We start from the raw sequence: 25,765 nt of genomic DNA, 5'->3' as shown, positions 1-25,765 counted from the left end.
TAATAGACAAAGGATACAGGATGTCCTTCATGGATGCATCTACAGTCATAACAAGTGGGTTGTCCTGTCGTCAGGCAGCCCTGCAGTCGGCCGGATTCCAAAGTCCGGGTCCGGCTTCGGCTGATGTTGCACTCCACCCGACGTCATCTCTGTTGGTCTTCGGGTATATAAGCATCAGCCGACGCCATTTTCCTCAGTCTTTCTTGCGTGGCAAGCAGAAGCTGTTCGCAAGTGCCGGTCGGTCGGATCCAGAGATTACTTCTACCGAATACTACTTCAAGACTTCTAAAGCTAAGTACCCGTTGGGGACTCTTTCTTGCCTCAGCCGATGTCAGAAAAAGTTAACAATTGTTTAACCTGTGGGAAACAAATACCTCATAAGGATTTCCACTCTTACTGTCTGCCTTGTTTAGGCCCAGCCCACGTAGCAGCCTGTTCGCCTGTGCCTCTTTCAACCAGGCGTCGGTCGGAGTTTGCAGAACAGTTTTGGTTCTGTTTTTGCGTACATTATGACGTCGGGTCCTCCGTCTACCCACTCTACCAAAACGCAAAGATAAAGACCGACTCGCGGTCCGCGGTTTCGCGAAACCACGGTAAAGCAAACCCGAGTGTCTCGGTTTCGGCGAAACCGAAAACTGATCTAAGTACAGCTGAACCTATTCTTACAACTGAGGCCCCTGCTACAACTCTTGAATCGACCTCAGAAATTTTACCCACTACGGTGGTTGACTTATCAGACACCATCCCTTGGATGTCTCTACCCCAGCACGAGGTGCTGCTAGACCTCCAGCAGCCATGTCCATTAAGGCCTTCGCCAGGGCTAAAGCAGCCAAGACTACTAAAACAGTGCCTGTTAAACCCCCACATCCAGGCCCTCTTCTAGTTCTCAAATGCTTTCTTTGGCAGAAGATTTAATTTCTTTAATTAGAGGATCTCAATCTCACCCAGACAGGGCCTCTCAGCCCCAGAGAAGAGACCTAGGGCAGAGCCCCTGAGCCAGTGTCTTCTGATGATTCTGCTGATGAATCAGACATAACTGACCAGCCAGAGGCTCCTTCTCCAATTTTGAAGATTCTGATGCTGAAGAATCCATTCCAGCTGCTTCCCCACCAGAAGAATTCTCCTTTGGGGAAACCTTGCATGCCATGGGAACAGTTCCAATGGCAGCAACAGGATTTTTCAGACTCCAGAAAAGACTTAGGACCTTTCTGCACCTCCCACAGCACAGGCCCTTAGCTATACCTCCTGTTCTCTGTGGTGGATGATGCTTTCAATGATGTTTGCTCCACTCCAGATTCTTTACCCCAGCCCCTGCCAAACCAGACAGATTTTACAGGGTGCCAGATACTCATCACCACCTTTACAAGGCCCCTCTTGCAGACCCAGAAACTATATCCCAGGGTCCCAAGGCAGTAGCACCACAGCTAAAACCCTATTCCTTCTGAAAGGGAAGCAAGGTCATTAGACAGATGGGGTAAAAGGTCTACACTTCAGCTACTCTCTCAGCTAGAGCTTTAAACTGTCAGTTTCACATGATACAATACCAAGAGTTTATGCTTGATCAGTTAACTAAAAACTAACCACTGATGAATCTCTTGATAAGAAATATGTATTAGAGATGGTAAATAACATACAACAGGTTAGCAACCATTCCTTAAAATGTGGCTATGATGCACTGGAGGCTTCATTTAGATCAGCCATGACAGGCACAGTGATAAGAAGGCATGCATGGCTAAAGGAACAAGCTTTACCGGATCATGTTAAAGCTAAGTTACTAGATGCTCCTATGGACAAGACAAGTTTGTTTGGTACACCTGCCCAGCAGGTTATGAAGAAAATGGAAGAGAAGGCAAAATCTGTTCAAACTGTTAAAGATTTCTTGCAGGTTCAACCCCAAGGTTTAGCAGGAACTGGCCTGCCAAAAATTGGTCCTTTCCTGACTCCACAAAATTTCAAAGGGGCAGGAATAGACGTTCCAGAGGCAGAAACCAATCCAGAGGAGGTGCCTACAGAGGACGACAGTGGCAAGGTAACAACAGTGGCACAGACACAGCCACTGCCACTACATCAGCACAACCACAGTGACTTAATCCTAAATCCGCCTACCAGGGAACAAATAGCAGCTCCTCTAGGCGGAAAGTTAACCTTATTTTCAAAGAACTGGCACTACATAACAAAAGACAAGTGGATTTTACAAACCATAGATCAAGGTTACCGGTTTCACTTCCACACCTTACCAGTCAAAGAGGAATGCCAAATCTACCTCCAAATCAAAAACAGAGCCTCTCGCCAGATAATGGAGTTAGCAAACATGAGAGCTGTGGAAAGAGTGCCAACAGCAGAACAAGGAAAGGGTTCTATTCCAGACTATTCCTAGTTCCAAGAAAGGAAAAAGTTGGAGACCAATTCTCGACCTGTCCACCTTAAATACATACATCATTGTCCCAAAATTCAAAATGCTGACCCTACAGCAACTTCTTCCCATGCTGGGCAAGGAGTCTTGGCTGGTAACTCTAGATCTCAAGGAGGCATACCTGCACGTCCCCATTCGACCAATCTGCAGAAGATACCTCAGATTTCTTGCAGGATCAGAGCACTATCAATTCTCAGCATTGCCTTTTGGCTTATCTACTGCCCAGAGTATTCACAAAATGCCTGGCATCAGTAATCCCATTGCAGGCTACAGGAATTCAAATTTACCCATACCTGGACGACTGCCTGCTACAAGGGGACAACAAAAGCAAGCTGACAACAGATTTACAAAGGGTCATTTACTTGCTACAAGGACTGGGATACACAGTCAATTTACAAAAGTCAAGGCTGATACCATCCCAAACAAGGACATTCTTGGGAATTGGACACAGTACAACAAATGGCATTCCTGACTACAGAAAAACAAAAGAACTTCCTCTTTACTTCTTGGCACTAACAAAACTGAACAAGTTAACAGCAAGAAAAGTTCTGCAGGCCTTGGGCTTCATGGCATCATGCATAATCTTGGTCCCATTTGCCAGACTACATATGAGGAAACTACAGTGGTACCTAAAGAATTTATGGTCCCAACACAGACACAGTCTAGAAACAGAAATCCCACTAATTCCATGCTTAAAACAGGAGTTCCTATGGTGGGCTCAGGCATGCCAGTCAAACCCAGGCCTACCCTTTCGCAGATGTCAACCAAGCCAGACCATCACAACAGACGCTTCAGACCTAGGATGGGGGGCCCACATGCTGGACAAATGCGTGCAAGGATTGTGGACACAGGATCAACTTCACCTGCACATCAATCTAAAAGAAATGCTGGCAGTAAAACTGGCAATCCAAAAGTTCAAACCATTTCTCAAAGAGGGACAGTTGATGATAAGGACAGACAACACCACAGTCATGTGGTACATCAACAAACAGGGAGGCACTCATTCATACCCCCTATGCAGAATGACCTTGGAGCTGTGGACCCTGGCACTCAGCTACAACATTCAGTTACAGGCAATATTTGTACCGGGGAAAGACAATACTCTAGCAGACATATTAAGCTGAACCACTTCGGATGCCCACGAATGGAAGCTGCACCCGGACATCTTCAAGACCATCTCAAAGAAATGGGGAATGCCACAGATAGACCTATTCGCATCACCTCTCAATCACCAGCTCAAAAAATTCTGCACAAGGACATTCCACCCACTAGCATGGAAAGTGGACGCACTCTCCTTCAACTGGAAGGGCCTAACAGCATATGCATTCCCACCTCTTCCTTTGATACACAAGGTACTACTAAAAATCAAGGAAGAACGTCCAAGGATAATCCTGATAGCTCCAAACTGGCCAAGACAACACTGGTACCCACTTCTGAAGAGCATGTCTCGGAACAATATGTGGCCAATACCCCTGATGCCTTTGATGTTAACTCAGAACAACTACAGCATCATACATCCAAACCTAAAAACGCTGCAACTGACTGCATGGAACATCACATAGCAGCAGCTAATCCAGAACTCTCCCAAAGAGTTAAAGACATTATTCTTGAAGCACGCAGACCTTCAACAAGAAGGAACTATGCTGGAAAATGGAAAAGGTTTGTCATTTGGAGTACGGAAAGAGGAAAAGATGTGTCAAACATAGATATGCCTAACATTCTGGAGTATCTGGCCGAACTTCTTCATTCAGGCCTGTCCTACTCCTCAATCAAGATACATGCATCAGCTATTTCAGCAGAATACAGCTTTGATCCACCTGTTTTTTCGCACCCTTTGCTCGGGCAGTTCCTCAGAGGAATCAAGAATGTAAAACCTCCAAGGAAACCACCATTACCAGCTTGGGATTTAAACTTTGTGCTAGAAAAGTTGACACTATCACCATTTGAACCAGCAGCAACAGCAGACCTACAACACCTGTCATGGAAAACTGCTTTCCTACTAGCAATTACTTCAGCAAGGAGGGTTTCAGAACTACAGGCCTTAATGGCAGTGCAACCCTTCCTAATCTTCCACCAAGATAGAGTGTCCATGAGGACTAATCCTACATTTATGCCCAAGGTGGTATCCAGAGTGTCTTTAAACCAGGCAATCCATCTACCTACCTTCTTTCCCAACCCACAAAACAGAGGGGAAAGAATACTGCATACCTTGGATGTACATAGACAGCTACGCTACTACTTGGACAGAACAAAAAATAGCAGAAAGACTGACCAACTTTTTGTAGCCTATGCAACAGGAAGGGAAGGAAAAGCTATTTCCAAACAGACAACCTCCAAATGGATAGGAAATTGCATACGATACTGTTACTCCTTCCATGGAAAACCAATTCCACAGAACATAAGACCTCATTCTACAAGGGCAACAGCCACTACCACAGCCTTCTTACGAGGAGTGGCAACCAAAGACATTATTGAGGCGGCTACTTGGACCTCCGTGCATACATTTGCCAAGCATTATAATTTGCCTCTATATTCCAGATCCCGAGCAGGGTTTGCCACTGCTGTACTGCAAGGGATCCTAAACACACCATAATCTACTTTTATCCTCCTCCCTAGTTGGCTATGGTATTCTACCCACTTGTTATGACTGCAGATGCATCCATGAAGGACATAGTACAGTTTTGTACCTACCATAAATGTAGATGTCCGAACTGAATAGCATCTGCAGTCAGGATTACCCTCCCCCTCTGTGGTACTCCTAGGGTGTTTACCCTCCTAATAGCTACTTGTTGGGGGGGAGTCTTTTATGGTGTATTTGTTTGTATATATGTACATATATGCTTATTGTTGTGTTTACCTCTATCTATTTGGAAACATTGGCATCTATCCAAATTTTAGCCTGCAAGAGGGCTACTGGCATCTGGGGCAAGAAACACTGAGGAAAATGGCGTCGGCTGATGCTTATACCAAGACCAACAGAGATGACGTCGGGTGGAGTGCGACATCAGCCGAAGCCGGACCCGGACTTTGGAATCCGGCCGACTGCAGGGCTGCCTGACGACAGGACAACCCACTTGTTATGACTGCAGATGCTATCCAGTTCGGACATCTACATTTATGGTAGGTACAAAACTGTACTTTCCATTTCCACACATTGCCAAAAAGAAAAGGCATGCCAGACCTGCCACCAAATCAGAGAGCAGAGGCTTTGAAACAAATTTCCAACTTAATACGAATAAAAGCTATAGAAAAGGTACCTCTTTCAGAACAAGGCCAAGGATTTTACTCCAGATTATTCCTTGTTCCAAGAAAATAAAATCAATGGAGGCCTATTCTCGACTTGTCCTAACTGAATACTTACCTCATTGTGCCAAAATTCAAAATGCTGACTCTACAGCAACTCCTTCCCATGCTGGGCAAGGGGTCTTGGTTGGTGACTCTAGACCTCAAGGAGGCATACCTGCATGTCCCTGTCAGACAAAGTTGCAGAAGACACCTCAGATTTCTTGCAGGGTCAGAGCATTATCAATTCTCAGCATTTCCCTTTGGCTTATCTACTGCGCCCAGAGTATTCACGAAATGCCTGGCATCAGTAATTGCACACTGCAGACTTCAGGGGATTCAAATTTACCCATATCTGGACGACTGCCTTATACAAGCGGACAGCAAGCAAACTTTGTTAAAGGACTTGGATTATGCCATCCACCTACTGCAGGCCTTGGGATATATACAGTCAACATCCACAAATCAAGACTTGTTCCATCCCAAAGAATAACTTTTCTGGGTGCGGATCTAGACACAACCACCCAAATGGCCTTTCTCACATAAGAAAAACAAAAACAACTACCGGATTACTTCAAGAATCTGACAAGACAAACTCAGCTGACTGCAAGGAAAATCCTGCAGGTCCTGGGTTACATGGCATCTTGCATTCTTCTGATCCCACAAGCAAGGCTGCATATGAGAAAATTACAATGGTATCTAAGGAGCTTATGGACTCAGTACAGTCACAGCTTAGAAACCTTGATCCCACTCATTCCATGTCTCCAAAAGGAATTTCTGTGGTGGGCTCAAGCCTGCTAGTCGAACAGCGGGCTGCCCTTCAGCAAGCCAAGAGCCAACCAAACCATCACTATGGACACTTCCGACCAAGGTTGGGGAGCACACATGGAGAGCAGATGTATCCAAGGGCGATGGTCACAAAGAGAGCTGCGCATGCACATAAACCAAAAGGAAATGCTGGCAGTGATACAAGCAATCGAGGCCTTCAAACCTTTTCTTCATCAAGGCCACCTACTCATAAGGACAGACAACACCACAGTTATGTGGTACATAAACAAGCAAGGAGGCACCCATTCCTACCCTCTTTGCAGACTGGCAATGAATCTATGGGAACTTTCCTTGAAACTCAATATACAGCTGCAGTCCCATTTCGTGCCAGGGAAAGACAATATACTGGCAGACAGCTTAAGCAGAAATATCATGGATGCACACGAATGGATGCTGCACCCAGACATCTTACTCTTAACACAATCATGGGGAAGGCCGGAAATAGATCTGTTCGCCTTCCCCCACAATCATCAACTGAAGAAATTCTGCTCAAGGACATACCACCCACAAGCATGGAAAGTGGACGCTCTCTCTTTCAGCTGGAAAGCTCTAACAGTGTATGCTTTTCCACCTCTCCCATTAATGACCAAGGTCTTACTGAAGATCAGGACAGAGCAGCCCAGAGTGATTCTGATGGCTCCAAACTGGCCAAGACAGCACTGGTAAAGAGCATGTCACAGACGAAACCGTGGCCTCTCCCCCTATGGCCACTTCTACTGACGCAGCATAATTTCAAGACTCTGCATTCCAACCTAAAAACCTTGCAGCTAACTGCCTGGAAAATACCATGACTCCTCCTCAGGATAAGCTATTCCAGAGAGTGAAGGATATTATTATGGAAGCTCGACGGCCTTCCACAAGGAAGGCATATTCAGCAAAATGGAAAAGATTTCACACTTGGAACACAACAAAGGGCCTAGATGTGACAGTGATGAACATGGCACATTTACTGGAATATTTGGCAGAATTGTTTCACAACGGCCTGTCTTACTCTTCCATTAAGATACATGCCTCAGCAATTTCAGCAGAATACAATGTTAATCCACCTGTCTTCTCTCATCCTCTCCTGAGACAGTTTCTAAGAGGAATCAAAAATATCAATCCCCCAAGGAAACCACCTCTGCCTACTTGGGACCTTAACTTCGTGTTGGAAAAACTAACACTTCCTCCCTTTGAACCAGCAGCATCTGCAGATCTTCAGTTTCTATCTTGGAAAACTGCCTTCCTACTGGCCATGACCTCAGCAAGAAGAGTATCTGAGTTACAAGCTCTAATGGTAGTACAGCCATTTCTTATCTTTCATCAGGACAGAGTTTCATTGAGAACCAATCCTATATTTATGCCAAAGGTGGTATCCAGGGTATCTTTGAACCAAGCTATTCACTTGCCTACATTCTTCCCACAACCACAAAATAAAGGGGAAAAACTTCTGCACACCCTGGACATACACAGACAGTTGCGCTACTACTTGGACAGAACTAAAAGTTACAGAAAGACTCACCAGCTGTTCATAGCATATGCTGCTGGGGCACAAGGAAAAGCAATTTCCAAACAGACAATTTCAAAATGGATAGGAAATTGCATTCGTTTTTGTTACTCCTTTCATGGAAAAACTGTGCCAGCTGACATTAGACCTCATTCCACGAGAGCCACAGCCACCACCACAGCCTTCCTTAGAGGGATGGCTACCAAGGACATTTTAGAAGCTGCTACATGGAGCTCCGTGCATACATTTGCCAAGCATTACAATTTACCTTTATACTCCAGATCCAGAGCAGGCTTTGCTACGGCAGTCCTGCAGGGTATCTTAGCTACACCATCCTTTACTTAGTACCTCCACCCCCAGATTGGCTATGGTATTCTACCCATATGTGATGACTACAGATGCATCCTTGAAGGACATAGTACAGTTTTGTACCTACCATAAATGTAGATGTCCGATAGGTATGCATCTGCAGTCAGGTTTACCCCCCCTCCTTCCCCTCTGTGGTATACTTCTTGGGTTCTTACCCCTCTTATAGCTAGTGATGACTACAGATGCATCCTTGAAGGACATAGTACAGTTTTGTACCTACCATAAATGTAGATGTCCGATAGGTATGCATCTGCAGTCAGGTTTACCCTCCCTCCTTCCCCTCTGTGGTATACTTCTTAGGTTCTTACCCCTCTTATAGCTAGCTGGGGGGATCTATTATGGTGTATTTGTTTTTATAGTACTGTGCATGTTTGGATTTGTTTTTGCAATGCATAGCTCCAAATTTTAGCCTTCCTTAGAGGGCACCTGGCATCTGGGGCAAGAAAAACTGAGGAAAATGGCATCTGCTGATGCTTTTATACCCCAGACGCTCTGACGTCAGGGAAAGTGCGACATCAGCCGAGGCCAGACCCAGACTTTGGAATCCGGCCGACCGAAGGGCTGCCTGAGGCAGGACAACCCATATGTGATGACTGCAGATGCATACCTATCGGACATCTACATTTATGGTAGGTACAAAACTGTACTTTTTCTCCCCCCCCCCCCCCCAACGAACCTTTCCTAGAAACCAACTGAGAGTGGGAAGAAAAATATTGGGATGTATCCCCTTGTAGCAGAAGAGGATTTAATGGCGGGCACCACCCCAGAGGAAGTGTTAGGTCCACAGAACCAGGGTGTCTGAGGAACTTTCTCTGACAAGTCCTACCAGCGCTCCTGAAGTGTTGTCCAGCTGTCCTACTCTGGAGACAGTCGGGGGCAGACTATTGTTGCACCCAGACACCTGGGTGAATATAACAAATGCCATTTGGGTGCTAAAACATTATTTTCAGAGCTTTACTATATTCTCTCTTCCCTTCCACCTCCCATTCCTGGGAGGAATCTCCCTGACTGAGGGGGGAATGCCATGCTAGAGGTTCCAAAAATTCTAGAAAGTCATCCAGGAAGTCCCAACCAGAATGTCAAGGATGCGGAACTTGTGCTTCTCTTTGGTGGTAAAGAAAACGGGGGGACATTTGACTGATCTTAGATTTAAGCAGTCTGAATTTATTTGTAAAGAAATCTAAGTTCTCTATGGTTACAGTACATCATAACTCTTAGAGCAAGAAATCTGGACAAAGCCATAAATAAAGTGGGAGAAAGACCCAAAAATAGGGACAATTTTTAAATATTGCTCTTAAAACTTAGAAAGTTGATAGAAATAGGAGTTTTTGCATTAGCATGGATTTTTTGAAGGGTATGAAGTCTGAAACTTTTTCTAACTTCCTTCTTTAATCATTTGCAACTAATTTGCCAGAAACCCACACCTTTATGAAAAATGGACCAAAATATGCTGCAAAAATCTGGATGTTCTGCGGAAATCTGCGCAGTTGAGAGGTACGAGTACAGTCCATACAGCCGTAACTACGCAAGGATGATTGGATGTGCTCTATAGACCTCCAGGACGTGTACTGTCAAATCAAAATAGACGGGCTGTTCAGGAAACACCTGCACTACTGGATGGAAGCCAGTCATAATTCATATCACTGCCCTTTGGACTCACCCCCCCCCCCCCGAGTGTTCACCAAGTGTATGACATTGGTTGTAGCTCACCTTCGACTGCAAGGATTCCAGGCGTTTCTGTACTTAAGATGATTGGCTTCTGATGGCATATACAAGGCATCAACTACTTCGGGCCATCCAATTTCTGCTACAACTTTTCAACTGATTGGAATTGCAGTGAATTTGACAAAGTCAAAGATGTCCCCTGTACTGGACATAGAGTTTATAGGGACACAATTGAGCACAGCCCTGCAAATAGCTGCTCTGCCTCCGCAGCAAATATCATTGAGGTGACAGGTCCAGCTGTTACTGGATGCCGCAAGTCTGTCAGCTTGCATAGTTTTGAAGGCCCTAGGATCCATGTCATCTGCCATTCTTTTGGTACCATTGGCAAGATCTCTGAGAGTTCTCCAATGGACCCTAGAGGTCCAGTGGTCTATTTTGTATCATCCATTGTTGGCCCCCATCAGACTAACTCCGATCTGCAGTTGTCTACAGCAGTGGATGCTTACAGACGATCTCCCTCAGCAGACATTTTTCTCTTCCCCCACCTATAGCCACAGTGACCACTGACACTTCCCTGTTGAGGTGGGGAGGGGTCCATTATCAGGGAAGATTGGTCCAAGGTTTGTGGTCCACAACAGAGACCAAATTGCACATACATGTCCTGGAAACAAGGGCAGTTCTTCTTTCGTTGCAAGCATTTCACAACTACCTCCCTCTGGGAATAATTGCAATTCTAACAGACAGCATGTTGGTTGTTGGTATATCAACAAGCAGGGAGGAACCCAATCAATACCCCTTGTGTAGGGAGACTGAGGGTTTGGGAATGGGTAGTCTCTTCAAACAGTTTTCTCATTACAATGCATATTCCAGGGGAGTCCAAACATTCTGGCAGACAGACTGAGCAGATTGATCTCGAGTCCACACAAGTGGTCCCTGAATCATTTAGTAGCGAATGAGGTAGTCAGCTGTTGGGGTCAACCTTGCTTCAACCTCTTTGCCTGTCCCCTGAACAAGTGCATCAGATACTTCTCTTTGATCCCCCCCACTGAGGGAGTATTCCAGGGATGCTCTTAGTCCATGATTAGCCTCGGGTCTCCTGTATGCTTATCCTCCAGTTCCCCTGATCCCCAAAACCTTACAGAAAGCTAGCACGTAGAAGAGCACTCTTATCCTCGTTGTCCCCTTCTGGCCTCGTTGGGTATGGTTCCTCCTCTTGCGGTCTCACAGCAAGTATCCTTCTTGAATACTGGATCCCAGGCAGTATCTGATTTCCCATCTGTCAGAACTTCAGAGCCTCAATTTCAGATCCCTAAGACTAACCACTTGGTTTCTCCACTTCCAGGGATTCTATGAAAGTCCAGACTAGCTTCCCCTGTTTGAGAAATTATACTTGCTTCTCAGAGGCTTTCTACCAAAAAAGTGTACAATAGTAAATGGAAGAGATTTTCCATTTGGGCATCAGAATGGAATAGGGAGCCTTTTGCTGCCTCTATTTTTGGATATTCTTATGTTTCTCAGTTCATTTTTTTCAGCATGGGGCTAGTTTTTCCACCATAAAATTGCAACTAGCATCTATTGGTAATTTTCATGCAGGAAAAGGCAGCAATCCTTCATCTTCTCTCTCAACATCCAAGGTTATGTCAGGCTTTCATGAGAGTTTTTCTACTTCGACCTCCAATAAAAGATCTGCCTCCTCCTTGGGATGTCACTGTTGTGCTCCAAGGCCTTACGTAGAAACAGTTTGATCCTGTGAGTCCATGTGCCATAACGTTTTTGTCTTGGAAACAGTGGTATTTACTTCGTCAAAAAGATTGTCAGAACTACAAGCTTTATCCTCTGAGCTGGCTTACATTACCTTTTTTCAAGTATAGTTTCCCTAAGAATGAATCCTTCCTTTATGCCTAAGTTGCTACAGAGATGAATTTTAACCAAACCATTCATCTGGCTGTATTCTTTCCAAATCATTCCAACAAGGGCGGTTGTATGCTGTATTTACTGGATGTGCATAGTTGTATTTCTGTCTGCATAAGATAAAACCACATAGAAAATCTGAGCAAGTGTTCATCTTTTTTTTTTTTTTTTTTACCATATAGATTAGGTCAGGCAGTATCCAAAATTACCGTAGTGAAATGGATTACTGATTGTATTTCTGCTGTCTACTCTTTGATGATATGCAACTCCCCCCAGATCTATGTCAACCTCATCCTGCCTTTTTGGCTAAAACCTCTATTGATGGAATTTGTGCAGCACAACTTGTTCCAGGTCTCATACGTTCATCTCTCATTATAATTTGAACATTATTTCTAGGAACAGAACATCCTTTGACTCCCCAGTGCCCAGGTATATCCTTCCTTGAGGGACCGCCAGAGTTTGCATAGCTGGGGACTCAGACCCAGTAGTGAGGCAGAATGAAATGGACAACATCCGATTAGAGGTTATGTGCTTACCATAACTTGCATCTGTGTTGCCCAATTTCATTCCGCCTCAGTACTGGCCATCCCCTAGCCTAAACAGCTGAGAGCGATTGAGAAGATACAGGAATCCATAGATTCCCAGTTTGAGCTCCAGTGTGGTCTTGTATGTTTGTCCCCTTTGGTATAGATCTGGGTTACTATTAATAGGGCAGCAAACTCCCTCTTAGGGGGTTAGAGGAGTGGGGCATTGTGGGAGAGGGAGGAGCTAGAGGCTCAGATTTTAAGTCTTGAGAAGCAGCCAAGTCTGATCAGAGGTCTGATCTGTAGACCTAGTAGTGAGTCAGAATGAAGTTGGACAACACAGATGGCAAGTTAAGGTAAGTACATAACTATGATTTGTAGTAGTAAGGGGCTAATGGCAAGGGATGAGGATTGCAGTAACATATATTTATATTCCACTTTAAAACTGCTATTTTGGAGCTAAAAAAAAAAAGGAGAAATCAGCTTTCAATAGGGAATTTTACATATAGATAGGGGCTGGAATTTGTGGTATCTGAGGGCCTAGAAGGAAAAATACAACAAAAGATGGTAAATTTCTGTTTCTGAAAGATGTGACTTATGTATCAGGAACTTGGAGAATTTACATATTTTTCCCCAAGGTACAATAACAGAGAGATTCAGTAGAAATTATATTTCACAGGAACATGTCCCTTTAATTGAGAACTTTAATACGCATCTGACAAATGTCTCAGATCATGTGCCAGTAATTACCAGGGTGAAAATGCAGGGTACTGAAGTAAAAATGAGACACTGACGCTTCCACACCTACCTGTGAAAGTGGAGTTTAAAAATATTGTATAAATAAAAGAAAGATATCTGTTTAAGAAGTAACAAAAGACTTAGAGGGTCAGACAAAGGTTAAAGGTTTACAAATTAAGGGGAATCTCGCAGAACAAGAGGCAAGACATTTGCAGATTTCTAAAGAGAAGAGAAGGGATTACCTGGGTAATATGTATGAGTTTAGAAAGATTGCTGTTAAGCAACTTGTTTTGTTAACTCCAGAGCTTAAAACATTTTGGGATAATGTCTTGGGCAACTGAAAATATAAATGAAACTGGAAGCTCTTGCCTATGGATTTGGATAGCAAGATCTAGTTAGTAAAATGTGTTTAGTCCCTTTAGTTTTAAACACAGGTCTGGTGTATTTTTATCAACCAGATGAGGATAAGTGGAATAAGTCGATTTTCCTAACAGAACAAGGCGGTTTAGGTTTACATGATTTAAAGGGATATTTTAAAGTTGCACAGTGAATGCTGTCCTACATAACACAAGCAGAATACTACAATTCAAAAGTGGAAAGGGATGATGATGAAGCAAGGGGTTAATTCAAGAAAGAATGGGATTTTGGATGGAGATAAGAATAACGGTCGTATAGAATATTATATTCATAAAAAGTAGCAGAAAGTATACCAAGAACTAAGTAAACTGGGAATGGAGAAAGGAGATCCTGATAGGAATGACTGCAGCTAGGAGTTTCCGAGAATAGACGAGAGGGGTGGAGTTTAGTGGAGGAAGCTGGCAAAGGAACCATGTTATTGGGAACAAATTAGGGAAGGGAAGGTAATAGAATGGAAAGAGGTCAAGAAGACCTTCAGAGTGCAGGCTAGTGATTGCCTTCCCCATCAGGGATTGAGTCTAGACAGAGAGAAAGGGATAGGGCAATCCTAAATGAAAGACCTGCACTGGTTGAGTTTTTAATTGAATTTAGAACAGAAGCTGATGTTAGTGATAATTAGGGCATATAATATTGCACAGTAACACTAGGAATCAATCAGAAGAGGTCAAAAAAAGATTGGGAAGAGAGATTAGATATGCAATTCACAAAGAAGCAATGGGAGGACATTTGTATTTTCCCAAGTAGGCAACAAAGTCTAGATTTATTTATTTATTTATTTTTTGCTTAGAAGTGTTTTCATAGATAATTTTATACCCCAAGCAGACTGCAAAGAATTTTTCCTCCGGTAGACTGCAGATGTTTGTGATGTGATGAGGAAGAAAGAGGTAACTGGAAATGTATGTTTTTGGGAGTATAATAAGTGGGCAAACTTTAAAAATTCCCCATAGCATCTTCAGCTTTACTCACTAGTTTGCAGTTCAAACTGTTACACGTGTGTACAAAATACTAATTAAACTCTCTCTTAATGAGAAAGTTGGAGGGGGGGGGGCTGCAGCCGAGCACCACGAGATCCCCTGACTTTTAGACTATCCATTGCACCAAGTGTGCTCAGTGGCTAGCTTCAGTTATAGCTCATTGCAAGCTACTGATATCCATTTAGACGATTTGTTTATCTTTGCACAGTTGTTTTCAAAGACGTTTGGATGAGAGATCTCTTACCCAAATTAGGATTCTAAGAAAGCATTCAGAAGTCTTTCTTGATTCCTTCACATTGGATTGTATTCCTGAGATGTCAGCTTGACACCTCAGTTCAGAGATCCTATTTGTATCTAGATATGTTTCTGTGGTTTTCTACTCAAACTTCAGCCACTGTGAGGGAAACTCCTCAGGATTTTGGGTCTCATGGCTTCTGTGATTCTCATGATATTTCTGGCAAGACTCCACATGAAAAAGAAACATTGGTATCTGAAGTCTCTGATCCCAGCATCATCACCCGTTTGTCATTTCAAATTCTAGTGTTGTTGACCTGAAGAAATACTGTGTTGTGCGATAATGTAATACTTGTTTTATAGGGCCAGTCTAGATTTTAAGTTGCTCAAACATTTGCACTAACAGGAACCAATATTAATTCTCAGTGAAGGTCTCCTTTTACCGTCCAAACTTGAGTAACTGTAAAACCTATGTTGGATCCAGTTAAAAAAAAAAAAAAAAATACAATTTCCTTTGTGTTTCAGTGTTGTCTAGCCTTTGTACACTTTTTTCCCCTTCTTATTTATTTATTTTTATTCTGGTACTTTGCTTTTATAACCCCAAGCAGTAGGAGACTTTGATCACCCTTTTTCTGTATTTTTCCACTCCATGCATGCCTGCAGTCAAGTATTCTGCACCTGAATGTAGCCCATTAGTTTATCTGCAGTAGGGCCATGTACAGTAAAGCATCAGGATGAGAGACATCCAGAGAAACTGCCATGTGGGCAGCCATGAGGGTTTGTGCCCTTGCCAGCATTCTGACAGTGAGAGAATGTTTAATAGCTCTCGCCCACCCCTGGTGGTAATGTGAGTACTTGTATCACTGCAAGGACTCTACCCCTCCCTCTGTTTGCCCATGTGCACTTTTGTTTTCCACACACTTGCATCCTCTTTGGTTTCAGGTCCCTGCTTTATCATGCCAACCTCTGCTTTCACCACAGCAGCAACCCTTGGTCAACCACTGGCTGTCACGTCCTCCTCAAAGATGTTTGAGCTGTATGCCATTCACTTCAGACCTCTCTCTGAGCTCAGCTTTTCCAGCACCAGAGTTGCTTCTTGAACTATGACCATTTGGGTCCCAGTCAGGGTGTTGTACTTCTACATTGAGTTGGGCATCTTCACCAAAAAATCAGTTTATTCCTGACCAATCATGTGATTCCTTCATAGTTTAGTGCACTTTTGTACACTTAGCAGTTTGAATTGCCACATTATTTTTTTCTCTCTTGTTAACTAAGTAGGAAAATGTTTAAGCTATAATGTCCATTAGTAATGAGTGTTTGTTTTTCTCTAAATCTCTAGATACCTTGCCTGTGTGGAAGTGCTCCCTGTCTGCTTTGTCGATGCTGCCCCAGTGGAAATAACTCAACTGTGACACGTCTGATTTATGCCACTTTCTTACTTATGGGTGTTGGAGTTGCCTGTATTATGTTGATACCAGGAATGGAAGAACAGCTTAAAAAGGTAAGCCTACTTTGTTGTGTGTAGTGCTTTAGCATATATGCTGTAATCTTGTGCTTTTAGATAGTGAAAAAGTTTATGAACACAGTAGCCTGGATTAGAAAAGTTTCATAACACAACAATATTTGCAGTACTTTCTGAATATTTATGTAAATGTTTTAGGACAGTAATGTCTAGATGTTCATCGTGTTACCCTGCTGCAGTCATCATACTTGGGTTATCCTGTCGTCAGGCGGTCCCGCAGTCGGCCGGAATTCCAAAGTCTTGGTCCGGCGTCTGTTGCTATCGCTTCTTCCCTGACGTCAGTGCGCCAGGAGTATATATATATATATATATATATATATATATATATATATATGTATTGCATCCAACGCCATTTTTTTCAGTCTTTCTTGCCGCGCGGTGCCCGAAGCAGAAGCAGTTCACAAGTGCCAGTCAGCCGACACCTGAGATTTTCAAAGTCAAATTTCAGATCCGAAGTCTTCAATAAAGCTAAGTACCCAGTTGGGGAAACTTTTCTTGCCTCAGACCGATGTCAGAAAAAGTTAACAATTGTATTTCTTGTGGGAAGCAAATACCTCATAAGGATTTTCATTCTTACTGCATACCTTGCCTAGGCCCAGACCACAGCGTCACTGGTTGTCGTTTTTGTGCTAGGTTTAATAAGCGTACTATAAAAAGACACTTTGATTTCGCACGACACTACTTCGGTAGAAAATTTAACTACACTATGCCTTCAGAGCAACCGACTACCGGCAAAAAAAAAAAAACGCAAGGATAAGGACAGGCAGCCTAGACCCAAGCCAGACTCCAAGGCCTCGGCTGGACCGGTCGCCGGTGAGGCTCAGATGCAGCCCCTGACTACTACAGATCTGGAAACCGAGACCGATTCGGAGCCTTTGGCGGAGAGTGCTAGGCCGACGCAGCCATTTTGTTTAGCCCCTACTGACGACACTGCAGAAACACCTTCAGTTTCTGAAGGTGTTTTCAGACAGACGACGCTCACTATAAAAACGTATCCTAAGCTTAAGACTCCTATTAAACCTAAAAAGACTGCACTTTAGTCTCCAGTTCAAGGCCCCATGCCTAAGAAACAGATGCTCAAAATGGCTGAAGATTTGATCTCTTTAATCAGGGGTTCCCAACCCCCACCCGACAAAAGGCCTAGACAAGAGGAAGATTATGCCTCCTCTGATCAAGTGTCTATTTCCTCAGGCTCCTCTGAGGACCAAGATTACTCCTTCTCCCCTTATGAAGATTCTGATGCTGAGGATTCTATTCCCTCAGCTTCTCCTCCTGAAGACTAATCCTTTGGGGAAACTTTACACACTATGAGGGAACATTTTCACTGGGAAGGTCAGGACTACTCTGACTCAAAGAAAAGGCTCAGAGTTTATTTTACTCACCCAGCACAGACTACTTGCCATCCCCCCCAGTTTTAGACATTGTGGAGGATGTTTACTTAGAATCCAGTTTGAACCCAGATTCTCTGCCTCCTGCTCCAGCCAAACCTGACAGATACTATAGAGTGCCTGATTCCCACAAACTCCTTTATAAAAGCCTTGTTGCTGATCCAGAGACTATCTCCCAGGGTCCCAAAGGGGCTAAGGCTTCTATGGCAAAAAATCCTGTACCCTCTGAAAGGGACACCAGAGCACTAGACAGGTGGGGGAAAAAGGTTTACACCTCAGCCACTCTAGCTATGAGGGCACTAAACTGCCAATTTCACATGCTAAAATATCAGCAATTTCTAATGTCTCAGTTAAAACAGAAAATGAGCACACTCCCTCAACAGTCTGAATTGAAAGAAATGCAGGATCTGTTGCATGCACCTGAACAGGTGGGCAAACATACTTTACAATGTGGGTTTGATTCTTTGGAGGCTTCCTGCAGAACAGCTGTCACTGGGCCTGTTATACGTAGGCATGCTTGGTTAAAGGAACAAACTCTGCCTGATCATGTTAAAGCAAAGCTTCTAGATGCTCCCTTACAGCAGGATGTTCTTTTTGGAGTTAAAGCAGAACAAGTCTTAAAGAAAATGGAGGATAAGGCAAAATCTATGCAGACAGTCAAAGATTTTCTACAGGTACAGCCCCCTCGCTTCAGCAGAAATTGGCCAACAAAAAAATTGGTCCTTTCCAGCTACTGACAGACCCACAGAGGGGTAAAATACAGACGTCCAAGAGGCAGAGGACAACCACAAGCCCAATACAAACCTTGACAATGGGGCACTGCAACTCCGAAGGGAGGAGAAGACGGGTCCCAAACTACCAGAAGGCAAACTCAATGACTTGCACCTCATCTGGTCAAGCAACACTCTCTTGGCAGCCCCCTTGGGAGGAAAACTCGCACCGTTTTCAGACAACTGGCACATTGTCACAAAGGACAAATGGGTCCTAGACATAATTTCACGAGGATACAGATTCTATTTTCACACCTTGCCAATGAAAAGAGGAATGCCAAACCTGCCACAAAATCAATGGGCAGAGGCACAAAAACAAATTACAGCTCTCATGGACATGAGAGCCATTCAACTGGTATCTACACGAGAGCAAGGCCAAGGATTTTACTCGAGACTCTTTCTAGTTCCCAGAAAGGACAATGCCTGGAGACCAGTTCTGGACCTTTCAATTCTAAACACCTTCTTACAAGTACCCAAATTCAAGATGCTAACACTACAGCAGCTTCTTCCCATGTTGGGCAAGAAAGCATGGCTAGTAATGTTGGACCTCAAGGAGGCATACCTGCATGTCCCTATCAGACAAAGTTGCAGAAGATACTTCGTTTCATTGCAGGTTCAACCCATTACCAATTGTCTAAACTGCCCTTTGGCTTATCTACTGCGCCCAGGGTCTTCACAAATTGCCTGGCACCAGTAATTGCATACTGCAGACAGAGGAATTCAAATATACCCATACCTGGACGACTGCCTCATCCAAGCAGAAAGCAAGGACATTCTCTTACAACATCTGGCTTTTGTAAAACATCTTCTAAGTTGCCTGGGATACACAGTAAACGAAAAGAAATCAAAACTAGTACCCTCACAAAATATGACTTTCCTGGGTGCCAGCTTGAATACAACGGCCCAGAAGGCTTATCTGACACCAGACAAATAACTACAACTAACTCAATATTTCAAAACCATGGCAACAAAGATCCAACTACCTGCAAGAAAAATTCTGCAGGCCTTGGGCTTCATGGCATCTTGCGTACTATGAATACCATTTGCAAAGCTGCATATGAGGAAATTACAGTGGTACCTAAAAAGCGTATGGTCACAACACAGCCACAGCTTGGACACAATGATATCTCTTATTCCCTGCCTACAACAGGAGTTTCTATGGTGGCAACAGGCATGTCACCTCAACAAGGGTCAGCCTTTCACCTTGCCCCCAGCCAGGCAAACTATGACAACAGATACATCGGACTACACCTGGGGGGGCACACATGGCAGGACAAGTGCGTTCAAGGCGTATGGACTGCAAATCAAAGGAATCTGCACATCAATCAAAAAGATATGCTAGCTGTGCAGAATGCTCTGACAGCCTTCAAGAATCTATTACATCCAGGTCAACTTACAATAAGGACAGACAACACCACAGTAATGTGGTACATAAACAAACAAGGGGGTACACACTCCTACCCTCTATGCAGGCAAGCAATGACCTTGTGGAACACAGCTCTGGCTTACCAAGTTCAGTTACAAGCTCAATTCCTGCCAGGAAAAAAGAACACATTGGCAGACGACCTCAGCAGAAACATCATGGATCCCCACGAGTGGAAACTGGATCCACAAGTATTTGCAATGATAACTCAAAAATGGGGCCTTCCAGACATAGTTTTGAGGACTGGCAAACAGGTCTATCAGCTAACAAAATTTTGTACAAAGACGCTTCACCATCAAGCTTGGAAAGTGGACGCACTCTCATTCAGTTGGAAAAACCTGACAGTATATGCCTTCCCTCCATTGCCTCTCCTCACAAATGTGCTTCTGAAAGTCAGAAAGGAGAGACCACGACTGATACTCATAGCCCCAGACTGGCCACACCAGCACTGGTACCCACTATTGAGGAATATGGCCCAGGGCCCACCTTGGATTTTACCACAAATTGCCCATCTGTTCACACAGCAAAACAATCAGATTCTTCACAGCCAGCTCAAAACCTTAAATCTGGCTGCATGGCAAATCACCTAAGCATCCAGCCAGCTCCTCTTTCCCAAGCAATTATGGATGTTATTTTGGAAGCTGAGAGGCCCAGCACCAGGAAGGCCTACTCGGACAAATGGAAAAGGTTTTGCACGTGGAACCAAGCTAAAGGCTAAAACACATTTCGGCCTCACATGCCTCAGATTCTACAGTATTTAACTGAGATGTTGCACAAAGGACTTTCTTTTTCTTCCATTAAAATCCATGCATCAGCTATTTCAGCCCACTACAACACTGATCCATCCTTATTTTCACATCCACTTCTAAGGCAGTTCCTCAGAGGGGCAAAAAACATTAGGCCCCCCCTAGGAGAGCACCTACACCAACATGGGACCTCAGTTTTGTTCTGGAAAAACTTACTCTGCCTCCCTTTGAACCAGCTTTCTCTGCAAATCTTCAGTTTCTATCATGGAAGACTGCCCTGCTGCTAGCAATAACTTCAGCTAGAAGAGTCTCGGAGCTGCAGGCACTAATGGCAGTGGAACCTTTCCTCATTTTCCATCAAGACAGAGTTTCTCTACGGACTCATCCTTCCTTCATGCCTAAGGTGGTTTCCAGTGTGGCTTTAAATCAAACCATTCATCACCCACCTTCTTCCCAAATCCACAGAACATTCACAGGCAACTTCATTACTACTTGGATAAAACTAAGGTTTTCAGAAAATCTGACCAGCTCTTTGTATCCTATGCTACAGCTTCACAAGGGAAGGCTAGATCAAAACAAACCATTTCCAAATGGATAGGACATTGCATTCGTTTTTGCTATACCCATCATGGAAAACCAGGTCCTGCTACCATTAGGCCCCACTCTACCAGGGCAACCGCTACATCTACAGCCTTCCTCAAGGGGGTTCCAACCAAGGAGATTTTTGAAGCTGCAACTTGGGGTTCAGTACACACCTTTACCAAACACTATCGCTTACCATTTTACTCTAAGACTAGAGCTGGCTTCGCCACTGCAGTTCTGCAGGGCCTTCTAGCCTTCTCTAACCCTCTGACTCCTCCACCCATCCTTAGCTTTGGGATTCTACCAAAGTGTGATGACTGCAGCAGGGTAACACGAACATAGTACAGTTTTGTACCTACCATAAATGTAGATGTTCGAGTGTACACCCTGCCGCAGTCCAGGTTACCCTCCCTCCATCCCCTCTGATCTAACTGGCTAAATCTCTACAATACCTTCCTGATGTATTTGCTTATAGCTGGAGGGATTTTGTGTTTGTGCAAAAATTGCTTAATTTGGTACTAATTACTGACCACCTTTTTGGGGGCACCTGACATCTGGGGCAAGAAAAACTGAAGAAAATGGCGTCGGATGCAATATATATACCCATTGCGCACTGACATCAGGGAAGAAGCGACAGCAACCGACGCCGGACCAAGACTTTGGAATTCCGGCTGACTGCGGGACCGCCTGACGATAGGATAACCCAAGTGTGATGACTGCAGCAGGGTGTACACTAACATCTACATTTATGGTAGGTACAAAACTGTACTTTTTTGGCATATTTTCCCACCTGCAAGATTAAAAGTGTTGCTATCCACTGGAAATGGTAAAGACCAAAACTGCAAATGAAGTTACAATATATATTTATTTTATTTTTTTATTTTATTTAACATTTGTTGACCGGGAAAGTCCGACTAGGTTCCACAGAGCCTGTTTTCAGCGGAGGCCCAGGGAGAAATGCTCCATGGATTTTTATAGTAGCTACAGCAATGCAAATTTGTTACTAGTTTGTTCTAGTTGAAGAAATTAAGGGAAATAAATTGTCTCTGGCTGAAAGAAATGAGTCAGATGGAGTGTTTTCAAAAGTCCATAGTGTTTGGAAGTTGTTTATCTGTATGCTGGTCCTGTCAGGTACAGCCAAGTCAATGCAGTTATACAGGTGTTTGTATAAGGCATTGATGTAGAACTCTGCATAGTTGCCAGTCCCATCTGAAGGGGGGAGGTGCAGTGAAGCTATTTATACCATCCTGTAAGAGGTTATAATCTGCATTGTAGAAATTTTTTTAGTTTTGTGTGTGTGTGTGGGGGGGGTGCAGGTGTGATAATTACTTAGAATGAGATTGATTGATTTGTGGTCAGATCTCACCAGGGAAGACCTCACAGTTGGGAGTGCTGCAGTGGCCCTCCATATTGGTAAGCACCAAATCCAGGATATTGGCACCCCTTTTGGTGGTGTCAACTATCTGATCCAGGGTATTGGACTTGACGAAGTCAAGGAACCTTTGGGTAAATGAGTTTGTGCATGAGCAATTTGCCCAGTCAGTAAATGAGTAGTCGCCCAAAACCATGGTGTTTTGGATGCATCGAGATACACTCGAGTAGATCCAAATAGGCAGAGTGGGTGTCCTTGATTCATGGAGTTGGTCCTGTGGCTGGCAATGACTTGAATAGGTGTCTTACCAACAGTTAATTGCACCTGAAGTATCTCCAGGGAATCGTACTGTTTAACCAGTCTGGAGGTGTATTTATCTTTAATGAATATTGATATACTGCCTCCTTTAGTTTTCACGCCTTTAGTTTGTGGTCCATACGTGTGGAAGGAGGAGTAACCCGGTATGGCTGAGGTGCTCTCCACAGGTTTGAACCAGGTCTCCTTGACTGCACAAATGCTTGCGTCTTCCAAGGTGAGGACTGCTTCCAGTGAGTGCAGTTTCATGTTAAGACTCCTAGTGTTTAGCAGCATAACCTTGAGGTTGTTTTTGGATTAAATTTTTACATCAGGAATTTTGTCCTTGAGACATTGCCTAAAAAAGGCACTATTGGGGTGGCAAAAGCTTTGTTCAGTAGCCGAATTCCTTGGAGTGACAGATGACCATCTCTGGCAAAGCATCAAGGTCTGATGATCATGTCATCCCAGGCTGATGGATACTGGATCCCCTGAGAAGGACACTAGAAACTAAGCCAGTTATTGAAGTCAATTATTTTCTGTTTGTATTGAGGCATCATCCTAGGTGAAGGTAAAATGCTGCTTCAGGCTAGGGGCAAACCTGCCCAAGTCACATAGTCTGAGAGCTCAGTCATGTCTGTCTTCATATAGTCCAGACAAGAACGTCTCAAGTCATTCACACCAGCATGGACTATGATGTAGTCAAAACAGTACCTGTTGTTGAGAGACTTGAGTGCATGTGTTATGGCAGATCCTGGCACCTGACAGACAGCTGACTGTGACCTTTTCCTTATCCAGCCTGGTGAGAGGGACACCTGTGTGTCTCTCAATGGAATCACCAATGACAAATACATTTGGTTTTGTGTTTTGCCTTAAGGGCTTGTCAGGTGAGACACTGGTGTGTGAGCTGTCATGTGTTGTGTTCTGCAGAGGAATTGTGTAGCATGCTTGTGTTTGGGAGGTATCTGGTGTTTAGCTATGTTTCTGGTGAGGACCTCCATATATGTAGGTATGTGTGATGTGAGTTTGGGTGGAGTAGGAGGTGAGGTGTGCATGCTGATAAACTGCTCAGTCATATGTACTGACTGGGGTGTGAGAGAGAGTGGATTCAAGGCTCTTAATAGAGTTGCATCTCTCGTATGTTGAATTTGTGTGAACTAGGAGTAGAGGGTTGTGGGTGAACATGAGGCAGTTGCTACAGTGCCTCAGGATGCCCATGTCGACTAAGCTGGCTGGAAAAACTGGGAAATTGTCCATCCATAGTGTTAGGTAAATTTATATGGTCAGGAAAAAAGGTCACACTTGGGAATGGCTAGTGGGTGAGAGGTGTTGGTACCTCTGAGACTAGGCTTAGTGCTTGGCTGACAGTAGAGCAGGGCCATGAAAAACCTCTGGAGGGCCACAAAGTGTTAAGGGAAAATTTAACAAGCAAAATGTTTGCATCTATAACCACCAATGGTAAACACCGCTACATGGCCTTGCATGGTGGTGTTCTACTTGCAAACAAGCTCAAATGCGGGGCTTAAAAGGGTTATTTCTTGTTTTATTTAACTCGCACTAGCCAATAAGGCCACTCTCGTCCAATCACCCTCTGTTAGATGGGATCCAGACAGCACACTCTTCCCACAAGGGGTGTAGAAGGGCCTTCATTAACAAAGATGGCCTGAATTTGATGCTCAGAAGTTACAAAACAGACCCAGGAATAACAAACCTGGAACCAGGCTATGCTACAGCTGAGCTAGTATAATATACAGTAAAAATGTGGCAAAAAAACAGCTTGGACAATTCAGACAGTAGAATGCAATTACAAATTAAAAGTGCAATATAAGAGCAAAAACAGGGACTTGTAGTATCTTGGTGAAGAGCTGGTTTTAGTGCTCAAGTGATTACCAAACCATCTAGATTCAGCAAGTCTGAATCTGGCCTATTCTGTAAAATGCAGAAGTACTAGAAATTCATCACAGTCACAACAACAACAAAAAAAGAAACTCTTTAAATCGGCAGTTCTCAGCTTAGAAGGGTTTAGGCCACACTCTCCCAACACAAGAGTCTAGACCACAAACCTTCCTAATGTAAAACTAATTCTGGAGCCCAAATGTTTAAGCCAGGATTAAGACACTTCAGAATAACAGACACAGTAGGTCTTCAGCCAGCAGTTTCCAGCTTAGAAGGGTGTAGGCTATCCTCTACTGCCACAAGTGTCTTCTACAAGTCTTCCTAATGTAACGTAACTGGTTTGGAACCCAAATGCTTAAACTGGAGCAAAGACACTTGGAACAACAGGTACAATAAACCTGAAGATATCAGTACAGGCAGAAAACGTAGACATTATGCAGATGAATATGAAGGAAAAGTGCAAAATAAGCAAGTCATTGATGACCCAAAATATTTTATAGAGAATTGGGGAAATAAACCAAAAGGAATAGAAACCTCGCCAAAAAAGAATAGACACATTTTGGAGAAATATCTATGAAGACCCCGTGTAACATAGCAAAGATGCTGAATGGATAGAAGTAGTAAAAGTAATAGTAAGAAGTTCCAAATGTACATGATTTGAAATGGGATGAAGTAGCAGCCAGAGAAACAAACAAAATTAAGAAAAACACCTAACTGGAAAACCAGGCCTGGATGCAGTACATAATTTTTGGCTAAAAGTATTAACATTGTTACATAAAGATATAGCCTTGACTAAGAACTACTGATATGTGTATCCCAAACAGACACCAGCCTGGTTAATAGGAAATAATATGATGCTCCTTTTTTCAAACACCACCCATGACATAGGCAAATCTACATTCATACAAAAGCAGTCAAACTATACCAACAT

The 25,765-nt window shown here is 43.7% G+C and overlaps 1 long non-coding RNA gene across 1 annotated transcript in view; it reads left to right on the top strand.

The window, feature by feature from the left end:
- LOC122804091 overlaps window positions 1-21,767 on the top strand; it is a 194,189-nt gene extending 172,422 nt beyond the window's left edge. The window contains exons 2-4 of the long non-coding RNA XR_006365174.1: window positions 16,181-16,342; window positions 17,806-17,811; window positions 21,754-21,767. This is a non-coding gene — a long non-coding RNA (uncharacterized LOC122804091). The remainder of the gene's footprint in view (window positions 1-16,180; window positions 16,343-17,805; window positions 17,812-21,753) is intronic.
- Window positions 21,768-25,765: the final 3,998 nt, after the last annotated feature.

Source organism: Protopterus annectens, chromosome 1.part1 (genome assembly GCF_019279795.1).
Source record: "Protopterus annectens isolate FY-2018-M chromosome 1.part1, PAN1.0, whole genome shotgun sequence".
Classification (NCBI taxonomy): Eukaryota; Metazoa; Chordata; order Ceratodontiformes; family Protopteridae; genus Protopterus; species Protopterus annectens.
This window is presented reverse-complemented; position numbering and strand designations above follow the sequence as displayed.